The sequence below is a fragment of the Metopolophium dirhodum genome, chromosome 2, assembly GCF_019925205.1.
Source record: "Metopolophium dirhodum isolate CAU chromosome 2, ASM1992520v1, whole genome shotgun sequence".
Taxonomy (NCBI): domain Eukaryota; kingdom Metazoa; phylum Arthropoda; class Insecta; order Hemiptera; family Aphididae; genus Metopolophium; species Metopolophium dirhodum.
The window spans coordinates 28,453,997-28,467,905 of record NC_083561.1 but is presented as its reverse complement, the minus strand read 5'-3'; the positions used below and the strand labels follow the sequence as shown (position 1 = coordinate 28,467,905).

General features: G+C 29.6%; 1 pseudogene; it reads left to right on the top strand.

The window, feature by feature from the left end:
* The first annotated feature begins 2,672 nt into the window (after nucleotides 1-2,672).
* LOC132938863 (uncharacterized) lies at nucleotides 2,673-5,798 on the top strand (annotated as a pseudogene).
* Nucleotides 5,799-13,909: the final 8,111 nt, after the last annotated feature.

Here is a 13,909-nt window from a genome sequence, read left to right as displayed (position 1 = left end):
GGTGTTGGCGCCCGCAGGCAAATGCATTTTAGAAAACAAAAAAAAAAATTTGGAAAATTTTTTTTGAAGAAAAATACATTTCAAAGTTCAAACTAAAATGGCTAGAATCTTAAACAGAAAAAACTATTTAAAATATTTAGTTCATTTAAGATAAGGATTATTCAAGGGTACTCGATAGTCAATGTTTAAAATATTTGGCTAGAGGTTAAATCATAAAAAAAAAATTGAAGGAGGGTGTTGGTGCCCGCAGGCAAATGCATTTTAGAAAACAAAAAAAAAATTTGGAAAAAATGTACAGAAGAAAAATACATTTCAAAGTTCAAACTAAAATGCCCAGATTCTTAAACAGAAAAAACTATTCAAAATATTTAGTTCATTTAAGATAAGGATTATTTAAGGGTACTCGATAGTCAATGTTTAAAATATTTGGCTAGAAGTTAAATCATAAAAAAAAAATTGAAGGAGGGTGTTAGCACCCGCAGGCAAATGCATTTTAGAAAACAAAAAAAAAATTTTGAAAAAAATTAACTTTAGGAATACACATTACAAAGTACAAAATAAAATGCCCAGAATCTTAAACAGAAAAAACTATTCAAAATATTTAGTTCATTAAAGAAGGATAATTTGTATGGCACAAGGTTATCAATGTTTAAAATATTTAGCTAGAGGTTAAATCATAGGGGAATTCAAATTGAAAGGGGAACGTGGGCTACCGCAGGCAAACGCATATTAAGAAGTAGATAAAAAATTTAAAAAAAATCATTTAGCACCAAGTTGTTAATGTTTTAAAAAAAATAAATATTAAAGAATCAAAAAAAGTTAAATATATAAAAAATAAATTGAATGGGGAACGTGAGAGAACCTAGCCAGTCTCTTTTAAAATTATATATTATGTACACAGGTACTCAGCGTACTCCCAGGTATAGTCGGTTAATCTTAAAAAAATTTTTTACAAAAAAATCTACTAGAGTTCAATTGATTGAAAAAAAAATTGTTTGAGAAATCTGGGTGAAATAACACTAAACAAAAGAATACGCTGGAAGCTAAATACTGCAATACATATTAACTACAATCCAAAAACTAGGTGTTGTTTACATTATAATAATGCGAACAGTTATTATGATCAGAGGTGTATCACGGTAATATATGTATTAGAAAATGTATAAAAATGAATGTAAATTATAAGGGATGCAAAGAAATTAAATGATAAAAGGTCCTGCACGGACTCTACTATGTGATTATAATTTATAAAGGACATAAAATGTTTAATTTAAAATAATATTGTATTTGGCTGGGTCCACAGTCAATATTAAATTACAAACTATAAAGTCTAAATGCAAATAAAAACATAGTCAGATATCTGTTTTAGTCTTTGTAAATATGTGCGGAAAAAAGTTAGATTTAGTACAATGTAAAAAAATGTGGAAAGGAAACCCTGAGAATTCTTTGACAATAGGATATTAAAACACAAAACCATATATTAAATTAAAACTATTGATTTTATACATTTTCTATTTACAAAAACTCATAAGTCCTGAAAACCTTATAAAACCCTAATAAAATATTATTTTGTTATATTTTAAAATACATTTTATAATTTGTTGTGGTAAAAAAATCATTATTTAATGTTGGCTGTATTTAAGTTTTTAATAACGATACTGGTACAACTCTTGCTGACAGTCTTTAAGACCGTGTTAAAAACTATGATAATTAGTTAACATCTAATTTCCTGCCCTATCCTAACCCAACCTAACCTAACCAAATTAATAATATTTAAATATTTTCTTTCATTGTTATGTTTACAATATCGAATACCTTGATAGTTAGTAGGAAAAGATCATCGCAAAGCTCACGACCGGTGATGGTAGTCGTCTATCATTACCATAGCTTCAACTAACCATAGGTTTACCTAACTAATCTTCTTATGACTTATTAGGACACTTTGAATAAAAAGATCCTGATTTGCAGGTTGCTGAACTAAGTGTTTGATTATCAGGTTGATCCTTAGATTGTTGACACCTTAATCCATGGTATGGATGAAGCCCATAGATGATAAAGATATGGATAGTCCACGCCTATGTTGAATACATTTGAGGCCGCGTTCCCGGATTGAGGCTCATTTATATTGATAGTCGATACTCGATATAGGTATACTTTATTTGGCATCAATTGTTCCCCTCGAAGACCGCTGATAAGACCATTATGTTATATCATTATTATCTATGATGGAGCCATACCCAGCTCACTTGTGTAAACAATTTGAAGTACATAACCTTGAGGCATTTCCTTTTAGAAAATTAATTAAATCCTCAAACATGACTCTTAATTCAAGAGCTTGTAACTAATACAATCATAATATAATATGAGTATAGTACATTCGTAATATTTTTTTATAATATTTACTGTTAGTGAAATATTAAGTTTGTATTTCTAACATAATATATGTTATGATATTTATGGACGACACTTACACCATCCAAATCGGAAAATTGTGACTTACGCCGACACTCACGAAGGGCGTAGTACTGTGACTGTACTGGAAGCCAACAGTTTGCTGGCACTTACGGGTACAGTACTGGCCATAATTTTATCCAGTACTGGTGTAGTACTGGAAAACCAGCACTGGTAGTTTAGTGCTGATCTAGTACTGGCATTTTACGGGCTCTGTTTCAATGGCGAGCAAGGGCCATCCAGTATTTGTCGTAGTTATGCCTACATTGGCAGAATACGGGCATATTACGGGCTCCAATCGATATGCTAGTAAAGGCTAGCCACTGTTCCTCGTAGTTGAGCCTAGGTTGGCGGAGTACTGGCATTTTACGGGCTTTGTTTCAATGGCGAGCAAGGGCCAGTCAGTGTTTGTCGTAGTTGTGTCTATAACTATTATTGTATATAGTTGACCCATCCTAGTCCGTAACTCGTTCTTCGGTTTTGGCGGCGACGCTGTCACGGTCGGTGTCGGTCAATGGTGTCGACGGTGAAAATATAGCTTCTCGTCCCACAGCCAGTTGTTTTTTTTTTTTTTTTTAACTTATAATACTTAATTTATATTTTTTATGAATAAAATGCTTTTTGGCACTTTTTCTGATTTCGTAGGTATTTAATATTACAGGACAAATATCCAGGACACTAATAAAACCAACCATCCACAATGATAAACTATTTTCAAGCTGTTTAAATTTTCTAAATTGAAATCATACATCTTATCAGTATACCTATTCCCATGCCAATGTTCGGCATAGCGCCTAGGGGTAGATATAATATAGCTGTGCAAATAATATAAATATACCGGCGTATTCAGTCATCCTAAATACATAGGTATCATGTACAGCTGTTTTTTACTTACTGTGTTATAAAGGGTAATCGACTGAGTAGTCAGAATATCTAATTGTGTGTATTACGAATTACGATATAATATTGGTAGGTAGATATTTTTGTAAAGGTTTGTTCTATTTCTACTCTATAATGGTAGCTATTTTATAATTTTATATATGACCTACCTCTGGTGGGGTACCTTCTGATTTTAATTTTATTGTTTTTAAAACAGTATTTTGCCTAGTCTTTGTGTCAGTGTATCAAAGGTATGTCGTATACTCGTATTTGACTATAATGATTTACAATTAACTTGGTTAATACTTAAAAGCGATTTGAACCACATTTGTTTTATTTAAATGTATGTGTAACAAAATACTATTACCTAAGTATTATATTTGTATTAGCCACGATTCACGAAGTCGTACAAATTATAATATTAGTATATTCCAATACAAATATTCAAATTTCAGTTACACAGTTTCATGAAGATGACAGTTTAATAAACAAATATATTATAATATAGTATTGTATTATTAATTATTATATTATATTATTATATTGTTTAGTATAATGATTTCTGTTATAAATATAGAAATCTGTTGTTGTTAATCAGCCTATTTTCAGAGAAAACCATAATATAACGGCTGTATGCCCCCGCCGTACGCCACACTGCCAATGTATTATCGTTCGATCATTTCGCGGCGTTCACACACTCACACGATATATACGAATACGATACACACATACGTACTACAGCGTTCACTGAACAGTGACTATTTTTTTTTTATAGTTACTATTCTCTATTTTATTATACCGTCTACGTCTGTGTAAGTGTTATAGCGCAATACGTCTTGTTAATGTTTATGAATATTGTTAAATTATGTAAACTATATTGTGTCGTCGGTTTTTAAATTTTTTTACTAACCACCCTGGTACGACGCACGTGTTGACGTAACGTACCACGTACATCAAAAAAGTTTAGTTGTGCAGGTGCATTTTCACCTACCTATCTACTTTTTTAATTATTATCGTTCTCATTATTGTTATTAATATTATAAATTGTAACTTCGTACTAAAACTCACTGTTTACATGAACCAGAATTAATATAAAAATAATAGGTTACCTATGCTATAATATAAAAAAATAGGTATTCAATTTTGTATATGCATATTGATTATTTTCATTCAATGTAATAGCCAATAGGTTTGTATAATTGTAATTAATGTTTAATTCATAGGCGTGCGCAGTCCTTGGCAGGAGGGGCAGTCATATGGTACCTAGTTAAATCATTTTTTAAAATTAACATTTGTAACTCTTTATAATTTGACTTTATTAGAGCAAAAATTGGATTCGTAGGAGGGGCAGCTGCACACGCCTATGTTTATACCAAAATAAAAAATATTTATAAGAGTAAAGCATAATAGTTTTTAAATTTCATCAACAATTAATGTGCAGTAGGTAATTGAAGACTAAAAAAAGTTGAGACCCCCCAACCCCCTTTAATGGGTTTTAACTTTTGGTATACATGGGCATACATTGGTATGTATTTTTATATTATGTCGTCCAGTCACATATGTTAGCATACTACTTCTAATTATATTTTAATCAATAAGATTAAGTATCATTGCATGTATGCTCATTATTATTTCACTTTAGTATCTCTTCACATTTTTACAATACCAAGCACATTATAATATATTACTTTATAAGTATACTTTTTAGTGATTATCTACAAAAAAAAAAAAATATTTGTTATGCCACTTACCAATTTCACCTAATGTATTTTTTTAAAATTATGTTTCAAAAGCAAATTTAGAATCGGTCAAAAGAAGCTTAGAATATAAAATCACAGAAGAGGCCAAACAAACAAGGCACTTATTTGCATCCCACAATAGTATAGGAGATATTAACAAAATCATGCAAGAAGAAAACTTAGATGACATGCCCAAATTAAACTTAGAAGATTTCCAACAGTTTGATAATGAATTAAAACATAACTTGGAGTTAATAAAAAAGCTGATAGAATTACTACTGAAACTGCACACTTTTATTTGATTTGTAAATCTATTTTTTATTTTTTAGAAATGTTTTATGTTGATCACCATTAAAAGTGGAGATACATTATCTGAAAGTTTAAAAGCAGTTATTCCGAGAATAATTTCGAAGGAAGTACAATTATTATTATAATTATAGTGCTTTTGGAAGGGAAACGAATGGAAGCAAGAAACTAAACTTTTCTGGGACACAATCATACTTATTAGGTATATAATATTGTTCATATTTTGTATTTTATTTTTTTAAGTGTTATTTATTTTTGATTTCAGAAACCATTACTACCAAAGACTCTAATTTAAAACTAAAGGATATTTCAAGCCAACTAAGCCGTTGGTTTTCGGGTGCTAAGGATCGTGAAGGTGGGAAGAAAGAAAGGATTTTTAAGAAAATGAAACACAGCCTTAGTAGAGAAGATAAAAGTGATTAAAATGTATTAATTGTATTTTAAAAAGGTGTTGCTTAATAAAGATTTTGAAGAACTAAATTGAATTATACTTTATAAATTATTTATATCTTAGAAACACTAAAGATTGATCACTATAAGAACATTTTATTTTTTGAACTAGGCATAAACATGCTAAGTTATATATTAATTTGGAAATTGTATTCAACTTTTTTATAGTTACCTACTATATTCTACTCATTTTATAACATATTTTTTTATATTTATACATACATAGGAATAGATATTAATATATTTATCATTGTTACATTGCATGTTGGCACAATACATAAACTGACAATTATAGATCATTAAAAATATATTATAAAATATTTATATAAGTTTTATTAGTAACGGCATGCCAGCACAGAACCAGCAATGGTAGACCAGTCACCAGTACAGAATATTATTGCGCCAGTAATATTACTTAGTACTGCACCAATAATGTTATTCAGTACTGGTCTAAATCTGCCTGCCAGTAAATATGCCAGCATTAGCCTGTACTGGCGGAATGCTGCGCCTGTTGTGGATTTCCGATTGGAATGGTCCCTTGATATAGTAATGTGGCGACCCGGCACATCTCTTTTAGATAAATGATTAATCAAGTCTTCCAATTATCTCCCTATTATTACAACACCGTTACCAATATGCATTTTTTTTTTTTGGTTAGTTAATATAATTGCATGTTTTCATGATTTCTTCGTATTTATGCTTATTTTCTTAAAATGTTTTTATATTTTCGGTTCATCCGTTACCTACTTACATACCTACCTACCAAATGTGTAAATAAAGAATTTTTTTTGTAGACCAATTTGAATTATAATTTATTAATTTAAAAAATTTTTAATAAAACGTTTTCATTCAGTATTTTTTTTGAATTTCAAGTGCATATTTTTGAATATTTCAGTGCATATATTTGACTGTTTTTAGTGCATACGTGCAGGCAAATATTTAACGCTTTTTCATTGCATTAAATTCACAGCCCTGCTAATTACTTTTACTTCCAATCATAATACCTACCACAGTTAATGTTAAATGTCAAATTGTCAACAATCAACTGCTTCTTCAACTTGATAACACTAAGAGGATGTCAGATTTTTAGCGCACCATTTATTTCTCTCTCTGACCCAATCATTTTAGTGTTTTCTTAATCGTACATTTGGTATGCTACGCGTGGGTCAAAGATAGAAAACAAATAGTGCGCTGACATCCCAACCGGCAACAAGTTTACACGAGTGAGCTGGGTATGGCTCCATCATAGATAATAAAGATATAGGATAATAATAGGACGGTTGCACCCAAAAACCGCACACTTTTGATTTTAGCCCTAAAAAGGTCGATAGCCAAAAACCGCACAGCTTAACGGTCATTGTATAACAAATTACCGTACATTTATAGTGGGTTAAAACCGCACACTATTTTTAGTAAAAATAGTGAAAAGATAAGATTATATGATATGTACTATTGTTTCAATTTTGGGAAGAATTTTTACGTGACGGAGATCGTATAAAGTTTTTAAAAAACGTCGGCAGTCGGTTTCAGCCAATCAAACTTTGAAAGTTTTAATTTTTTTTAAAATTAATATAAAAAAATTTTTAATATACCTATACATTTTTTGTTTTACATTTTTTTTAAATTTATATTTTAAATTATTGAATTTATACATTTCTAAGTTGACATTTTTTTAAAATTTTTAAATAAAATTTTAAAAAAAATAGAACAAATTATTAATTGTACATATACACGTGCGTTTTTTGTTTATCGAGTTAATCGGTTTTTGGATACAACAATTTCTAAAATTGTGCGGTTTTGACCTATTAAATGTGTACGGTTTTGACCTGTATTTTATCAAAAGTGTGCGGTTTTTGCAGTCAACGGATAGAATATATAATGGTCTTATCAGCGGTCTTCGAGGGGAACAATAAATTGAGGCCAAATAAAGTATACTTATATATCGAGTATCGACTATCGACTATCAATATAAAGGAGCCTCAATTGCCTTCCCCTCCGGGAACGCGGCCTCAAAATGTATTTAACATAGACGTGGACTATGCATATCTTTATTATCTATGGGCTTCATCCATAGCATGGATTAAGGTGTCAACAATCAAAGGATCAACTTGATAATCAAACACTTAAGTTCGGCAACCTGCAACTCAGGATCTTTTTATTCAAAGTGTCCTAATGAGTCATAAGAAGGTTAGTTAGGTAAACCTATGGTTAGTTGAAGCCAAAGAGTCAATAGGGCCTTTGCAATTCAAGATCTTTTCCTACGTAGTCGGCATTGTTAACATAACTATTCTACCTTTAAACTTTTTCGTCCCCCGTCTATCACAGCTATATACAGGTTCAGCCACTCTCATTCCACACCTCCATATGATCGGTATTCTGTCTATCAATCTCTTCTTCAGTCTTCTCGCCCCTCATTTCTCCCCTAAATTAACTTCTATAGCCACTCTCACTATCTCTTATCATACAGTGGCCGAACCACCTAAACCTATTCTCTCTTGTTTTCACTACAATATGTACACTAACCTACACTACCCTTAATTAATTAATTTCTTATTCTATCCTCTTTTGTACCTTAATACCTTACTTATTATTCTCATATCTGTTACTCTCTCTCCACTTACCTACCCTAACCTTACATTTCTTTTTCATCTTTCCCTTTCATACACCAAACATTCTGAAATCCTGTTGACCCATTTCCTTATCTTCGCCATATCACACACTTCCTAATTCCTATTCACTCAGTCTCTAGTTACCTACAAGTCATCGTACTTGATTATCGGTGAAAATATTTAAATATCATTGAGCGAATTCCCTACTCGAAAGAATTGCTTAAAAAAATATCATACCTCACCAATTTTCTAATTTTGAACACGACTTTATTGATAGCCCGAATAGTGTTATACCAGTATAGTTACAATACAAATATTGAAAATTTTCGGGCAATACATCCCCTGATCAATTAACTATAATAAAAAAAAAACCTACTGAGAAATAAGAAAATACATACCCCGTGACGGAATCGAAATCTGCTACGAAACTTAGTCTTCGAAACACTGAAACGTTCACACATTTCAATCTGCTTATGATATATTATTCCCAGTTTGAAAATGTTCACTGACGAATACCATTTCTGAAATAACACGCATCTTATGCAGTAAAATGTTCTACAATATTCTAATGACCTAGTTACAGTCTACAGATATTATATAAACCTACCAATAAATACCTAATATTAATTTGTATTACACAGAGTTTGTATTTTTAAATGTTGTATTCAAGGATTTATTAGTTTTATTTTTATACCTAACAAAAATTACATTTATTCACAAGTCAGTTATCAACTAGAACTCGACTACGAGTAAGACAGTGTTTGGATTGTTCGGACTGGCGTATAATTTATTATTATTATACATTGCGCCTTTGGTAGGCAGTAGTAAACGTATATGCTTCTACGTTACTTAGTTAACAGATTTTCCGCGACAATAAATATTTAATTCAAGTCTAAAAAGTAAATGTAAGACCAAAATAATATAAAAACAAACTTATGCATAAACATCGACTCTTCCAGTGAAACTTAGCTGTACTGCAGCACACACTGTCGTCGAAGAAACAGCTATCTTCATTCGTCTACATCTCGCTCCATCTCCATCTCTCTCTACATCTCGCTAATTGAAACCTATCTAGTATACAATAATAGTATCTTTATGATCTGTAATATATTCTGGTGTTCGATGAAAAAGATTGAAATAAGATAAAAATACATATTTTTTTGGTTTTGAATATGAAAGTTGTGAGATGATCGATATGAATTTTGTGAGAAATCTAGAGGTACTAGAAAACTGAGACGAGTGTGTTGAATTAAATAAATTTAAAAATTGATTAACACAACAATCGCTTAAAAATTAATTTAATTCAAATAATGAGATGAACCTTATTGGATCATTTAAATTTTCCAGAACAAGCCCCCAGTTGTTGGTCGCATGCCAATTTTAACCATATACTAGACCACAAGTTTATGGACATTCTATACTTAATGCATTCTGCTGCCGGTGGCCCTGGGCCTAGACACTGTTGGGGAAATTATATTTCTTTAGTAATTAAATTACGATACGAATTATTAGTTACGTAGGTACTTGTCCAATACTCGACTACCAGAATTTAAATTAAAAAATGTGATATAACCTATAGGTAACATATCGATCGATTCTAAAACAGAAACTTAACCTAGGTACAAATAATATCACAATATCAAATAGTGAAATGTGAAAATTTGAAGAAAATTTCCTATAGGTATATCCCGTAAAACCCCCAAAATAAAACGTACGTTTGAGGTGTTCTCTTAAAACCCAAATATTTAATGCCCGTATCCCGTATGCATAGAAAATGTATGTTTCACATTTAACGAAAACTAAAATTATCGCGACGGAACTGGATTTCGAAGAACGTATAAAACAAAAAAATCGTCACCGAGTGATAGGTATAATCTGCTATGTACTTACAAATCATATTAAATAACATTAATCATTATGTATTTTCTTATTTTGTTAGGTAGGTATAAAAACCTACCTTCCTACTTATAAAAGCATTACCTAATCATTGATTTAAAGTTTTAAAAATTATTCTACTATAACAATAAATTAACAGTTGTAGGCAAAGTATTATAATTTAAGGTATTTTTCATAATATCCTAATTTTTGTACACCTATAACAACTGGATTTTAAAAACTACTCTACGGCTAGCGGGTATATAAGTTTGTCTGACAATAAAATATATTTACATTAAGTCTACCGCGTCAACAGAGTAGAAGGACAAAACTTACGTAATTATTTATTCTTCCGGCGAAACGCGGTCCCTTTGAGTGTATAATATTGTCTAGTGTCAGAGCTGTGCGTCTCCGCCAAGGAAAATGCAGCGCGCGTCTTCATATCTCCGATCCAAAAGTTCAGTCTGGAAGTATTGAGATTAATGACATTTATAAAAATAGGTACCTAGTTCAATAACCAGAATGAAACGAAATATGTGAGTACGTATTGGAATTGCTGTTCGTCTCAAACGATTGTCATTTGCCATAGATTATTTATAATTATAACCTAACCGTCCTAATCATAGAAAATATATATATGGTCCTAACCGATGGATGATGGATATTTTTACATTATCTTCAAAAAAACATTTATTTGTTTCTACTAGACGCAAATGCGGTAAATTGAATTCAAATTTATAATATAGATAACGGTTTTTTTTACTTGGTAACCATTTATTTATTACTTGGTTTATAAACAAATTCTAATTGATATAAAATAGTAATTATATAAAAATAGTTTTATTGATCCCAATATTTAAAAATAATGTTTCAAATAAAATAATAAAAAAAAATTAAGAAATACCTATTAATTAATATGTATTACCTATATAACAAAATAACTAAATAAATTCGTGTTTCTTTTTAAACATTTTCACGCCTCCTCTCTTACGAAATTGTGTCACTCCTCCTTAGAGTGGTGCGCCCCTTAGGTTAAGAGCCCTTGAAATAGTTCATGTTAAAAAATCAGCCATATCCTCCCCCCACCTCTTGACAAAATCATTTGACTCATTTAGCTACTTTATGAATTAAGAACGATACATTGAACGTACAAAACTGTACCTATCTACATAATAGTTATCAACCTATTAACCCATCAATAATATTATATTTTTTATTGTGTACACTAATCGATTGGTATATACAAAATAACGTTAAGTTTTATAACTTATATATAGGACGTGGAATTAAATGTATTAAAAATAAGAAAAATGCCTTAAAAATACGATTTAATGCACTTATATTACAAAGCTTAATAAAATGGCCAGAAAAATTAAAAGTCCAATTTAAACGAATATAAAATAGACGTTATATTTTGAGTTTCATTATAGCACATCAGTCGATCAGATGCTATTTAATATTTTAAAATAAAAAAATTCGACAGTAATTCCATATTGGCAAGTGTTGTTTTCTATAACTGAAGACTGAAGTTATAGTATCGAACATAATGGGTACGTAAAAAAATAGAAATATAAGAAATTTTTTTTTTTTTAAAGGTCTATAAATCTACCCAACCTAATCGTTACACTTATTAGTTATTACACTTTATTAAGTTATTGTGTTGAATTTTGATAATCAGTATATAGGATTAAATAAATATCTTTTTTTCTATCTCTTTGTTTATCACCATAGAAACGAATAGAAAATAATAATATTATTATAATATTAATTCAACTTACAGGATATAATAATTTAATAACAATATAAAATATGTAGACTGACAAACCGTCTCCGCTCAGAATCGTTTTTCTTATACAATGATATTCTATCATTGAATTCAAGTTTAATACAATCCATTATACATTGACCCACTTGTAACCTGCTTTTTAAATATATTTTATTCTGAATTTTTTACTTTTTTGAATGACAACATAGTTTTAATTTCATATATCATAAGTTCCATAAACGTGAGTTCAAAAAAATCAGGAATACATAGGCATGATTTTTTTGTATATGCAATTGAAGTTAAAATGTTGACAAAATTCAACAAAATATCGAACAATTTTTAGTTAGAAATTCATAAATAATTTACTTTTCAAAGCTAACATTACAAATGTTGAGAGAAAACTCCTCCTAAATTTACCTACCCTAATCAAAAAAAAAAAAAAAATTTACTGAAAAGCAACATTAATTTTTTATGAATGTTTGAATTTAAATTTTTAAGATATTGGATTTTCATAGGTAAATTAAATGAATTTTCATGAATTAATTTTTGATAATTTGTTGTAACTTAAAAACAAATGAACCTAGATACTTAAAATTTTTACTAAATGTTAAAACGACCATTATTCATACATGGTGATATTTTCAAAATAGTTTGAAACTTTTCCCGCTATTAATAGCTATGAGAAATTTTTTAAATCTTGTAAATTATTATTTAGTTAAAAATGCATAAAATTAAAAGCTTTATCTTTTCATAACTAAAATTAAAAATTTTGCATAAGTTTTCCTACCTATAACAAACAAAAAAAAGTGTACTTAAAAGGAACTTTATTTTTTATGAGCTTTTGAACTTATAATTTTTACTACATTTGATATTCTGCAGTTAATTTTTTATATTTTGTAAACGAATAACCGTACTCATTAAATGTTTACCATATATTTATATCAGCATTTTCCATACACGGTGAAATTTTCAAACTATTTTGACGCTTTTTGAGCTATTTAAAGTCATAATTTTTTTCAAATTTTGTAAACTATTTTTCAGTTAAAAATTTATAAAAGTTTTCCTTTTCATAGCTAAAATAAGAAACTTTAATATAAGATTCGCAACAAAATTTTCTACTTATAACAAAACAATTAGATTTAGCGTTAAGTAACAATATTTTTTTATGAGCCTTTGAATATATAATTATTACGATATTGTATATTTAGTAGTAATTTATCGAATTCAACAAGACCTTAAAGCACTAAGCAGTCACTCATCTACCCACCCACCACCTACAAAAGTTGTCATCAAAGGAATCAATGTTCAATGATTTTTTGAACGATATGACAGCAACCTTTTTTTGAGTAATATAATAATACATTTTTCGGAAATCAACTTTTTTTAAATAATGCATTTTTTTTCCTAATAATTAATAATTAAAAAGCGCACTGAATAATTTGAATAAAGTATTTATAAGTAGTTTTTGGTGGATCACATATGACACCAATATGCTATACGTCATGCAATGATTATAAACACTGTCTTAAAGTAGAATACATCGGTTACCTATGCCATTATGTCGGAGGCGTGCACTGTCAGATGGAAACAGGTGATCGCCCGGTGTATTTTACTTTGTGACGGATTATTGTTTATAATAAATGGTCATATAGATTGCGAAAAATGATGGTTATGACACCAGCGACCTATGTGTAGGTCACTTACGATACCGCTACCCAATTAATATATTTCCTGTTCAGTATAAATTGTTTGGTCACAATAACAGGAAAGTACCTTTATCAATTATGATTTCAAGTTCTTGTTTATTTAAAATATATTATATTAAATTATTCGTG